Source organism: Echinops telfairi, unplaced genomic scaffold (genome assembly GCF_000313985.2).
Source record: "Echinops telfairi isolate 266 unplaced genomic scaffold, ASM31398v2 ScPeMD7_7469;HRSCAF=8507_1, whole genome shotgun sequence".
In the NCBI taxonomy this organism is placed as follows: domain Eukaryota; kingdom Metazoa; phylum Chordata; class Mammalia; order Afrosoricida; family Tenrecidae; genus Echinops; species Echinops telfairi.
The window spans coordinates 26,512,525-26,516,106 of NW_022111373.1; the positions used below are offsets into that span (position 1 = coordinate 26,512,525).

Below are 3,582 nucleotides of genomic sequence, written 5' to 3' on the forward strand. Positions count from 1 at the left end.
CCATAGCCTGCTGCAAACCAGGTGTTCACAATTTAAGTTCGGATACCATTCCCCCTTTTGGATTTGGGTTTTATTATTGCAGTCACATAGGCTGGTGTGCTTCTTCCATGGTGACTTGGTTGGCTGCTTGTTTTAAGACAAACCTTTAAGACCACAGACACTATTCTTTCTAACAGCCGGCCATCACCTGGTTTCTTCACCACATTTTCTGTAGCACTCATCTCTTCAGTGATCTCTTCCCAGTGGTCAAGCATCAAGCAGGGCCCTGTCATAAGAAGTAATTGTTCTTAGATTGAAGCCACAATTAAGTGAGAGCCCAAACTTCATTCATATATTTATGGTCTATGCATGTATCTGGTTCACTTAAAAGTCATCATTATAATTGTATGATAGAGAACAGTATAAATCATCCCCCCGAAGCATATGGTAATTCTATTGATTGTGTCATTAATTTAGCCAAGGCTATAGTATTTAAAACACTTTTGAGTAAAGGAAATTAGGCAAGTATAGATTGCAATACATGAATTATTGACTTTTTCAGATTAAACTTAAGTGACTAGACAATATTTACATATACATTGGGGGTTGGTGTTAGGGAAAAACTTTCAATGATACTCATTCACCAAGGCAGAACCATACCGACTAGATTAATGCATAAGAGAACAGAGGAAGCATTAAAATAGTAAATATATTTTAGTCTAGGACCGCCTTTCATTGGACATCCTCAAAGAAAGAAGTTAGAACCCCAGTTCAATTACCACCAACTCGATAACTTTGCAATAGCAATCATCTACTCCTCCTCAGCGTAGGACATTCCAGTCTTAAATATAAGGGATTATGCCTGTTCCTTCAATCTGCTACAGGTGACTTTGATGAAAGCCCAGTTTACTTAGTGGTTTTCCACATTGAATCCAACCTCCAAAAGGCTGAGTCTAAAGTTCCAGTAGTCTGTAGCAAAGGGTCTAAATCACCAAGCACTGAACAGAAAGTAAGCCAAAAGTATCCAATTGGGAACTGATTCCTGGGACTATACTCCACTGGGGTTCTATATAATAATTGCTAAGCATTTTTATCCCCAAATGGAAGTGGTTGCTTCCAGTTTACCCACAAACAGAAATGTAACCACCTTCTCCGAGGCATGCATACCGCCCTCCCCCAACATTTACTTGACTTTCAAGTACAATTTGGTTATCACTTTTGTAGGAGGCTCTGTGATTTTAGGTGACTTAGCACAATGGTGGATGACAACAAACGAATGGTCTTCTCCTCTGTTATTCCCACATCTTAGAAAATTGTCTCCAGCTGAAAGAATCTCTGTCAGAGTGGTTTTATGATGTCCATATCCAGGGTGTAATATTTGCCTCGTGGGTGCTAGTCAGCTTCTCTACCTCATTACTGGGGAGACTAACTTAGAAGACTGACCCGAGAAAAGAAGTCTGCCTTCCTCTGAGTCCCTCTGTATCCTTGCAGTAGTGGGTGCAGACAGCACGTGTCCTTTTGTGACTGATGAACATCACTCAGCACAATGGTGACTAAGTGTACCCATGTCAAGAGGTGTTTCAAGAAAATAAGCATCTTATTACACAGGGAAAATCTACTGCAAAAGATCTCTTTGTTTAAAGTGTTAAAAAGCAAAGTTGTCACTTTGAGAACTAAAATGCACTCGATCAAGCCGTGGTATTTTCACTTACCTCATAAGCACTCAAAATTTGAACAATGGATAAAGAACGTCTAAGAATTAATACCTTCTAATTACAGTGTTGGTGAAAAACAGTGAATATACCATGAACTGCCAAAAGATCCAACAAGTCTGTTTTGGAAGAAGTACAAGTAGAATGGTCTATAGAAAGGCCATCTGTGAGATAATAAGACCATACATGAGATGTCAAGACTTTATTTTAAGTACTTTGGGTAAGTTCTTAATCCTATATCATACAATCATCAATAAATCAATCTCAAAGAAAAAATATTATATTATAATTAATTCAAGTGTAATTCTAAACTCAAATAGAGATACAGTGAAGTCCCTATGCAGTGCAAACAGTTAACTATGCTTGCCTCATAACTGAAAGTTAGTGGTTCAAATCCACCCAGAGACGCCGCAGAGGAGTGGCCTGGAAATCTGAAAAATCATCCTTGGAAGATCAATGGAGCACAGGTTCACTCTGAAACAGTGGTGCTGTGAGTCAGACTTGACTGGATGGCGACATTTCTTTATTTATATGTATTTAATAGAAATCTATTAAAATCCATTGAGTCGTATATTTAAGATTTGAACCTTTTATTGGATGTGCATTGTGCTTAAATTTTTTTTCTGAGCAGTATTTTGTTGGTTTTTAAATTTTCTAAGTTTTATTGGCATGTAATTCACATACCATACAATCCAATAGTTCAATCAGAAGTAACTACTTTTTAAAATTATGCTAAAAAAATGTTTAAAAAGGGAAGAAAAGGCTTTATTTGTTATTGTAGAGATCTCTTCATTCACTCCACCGAGAGATCATTTCTCCCACTGCACTGTGTGGAAGCCAGTCTCTCATGTCTCTCTTCAGCAATGGTGAGGCGGATACCTTTCCCTCGGGGAAGAGAAATCCAGGGTTTGTTGCCTTTTCCAATAACGAAAATGTTGGAAAGCCGGGTGGCAAAGCTATTGCCATTGGCATCTTTCACATGAACCACATCAAAAGAGCCAGGGTGTTTCTCCCTATTAGTGAGCACACCAATTCTTCCCAGCTTAGCACGCCTGGTCACTATACACTTGCTGCCTGTGTCGAACTTGATGAAATCAGTAATCTTTCCGGTCTCCAAATCAATCTGCACGGTGCCATTCACCTTGATGAGTAGATCAGGATAGCGGATGGTGCGAGCATCGTGTCACCAGGTGAGGGATTCCTTTTGTGCCCACAAAGATCTTTCTTACTTTGCACAACTTGTACTTCGCCTCCTCAGATATAATACGATGAACAGCAAAGCGACCCTTGGTGTCATGGATCAGACGGAAATTCTCTCCGGTCGTGTCAATGCCGATGAAGTCCATAAAACCAGCAGGGTAGGTTATATCACTTCGGACCTTGCCATCAATCTAAATGAACCGCTGCACACAAGTTTTTTTAACATCATCTCCAGTCAGAGCATACTTAAGTCTATTTCTTAAGAAAATGATCAGCGGGAGACATTCTCTCAGCTTGTGGGGACCAGTGGATGGACGAGGAGCAAGCACACCAGTGAGTTTGTCCAGCATCCAGTGCTTTGGAGCAGCTACGGCTTCAAGTGCTTCTTGGGACCACGAGCAATGGCAGCAGCGGCAGAGTAGTGAATTCACGCGGCAGAGCAGCGTACTCCCTGGCGGCGAGACCGGAACCGTGCTTAAATTTTTTTTAAAGATTAACATAAATAATTTATAAAACTAATTAGGCAGCACTCCTATCACCACAGATGGGCATAGCTCACCTTCACATGGTAACAACATCATGTATGAAAGCATCTTGAATAAGCCAATATCGTGAAGCAGGAGGGTTCTTACTTATTTCTAGTATAGTGCGTGTTAGGCATGTGACATTGGTGTAATAATGATCCTCTACA

The 3,582-nt window shown here is 40.1% G+C and overlaps 1 pseudogene; it reads right to left on the reverse strand.

Annotated features, from left to right (window-relative positions):
• Nucleotides 1–2,484: 2,484 nt before the first annotated feature.
• Nucleotides 2,485–3,309, reverse strand: LOC105978968 (annotated as a pseudogene).
• Between the last annotated feature and the right edge of the window lie 273 nt (nucleotides 3,310–3,582).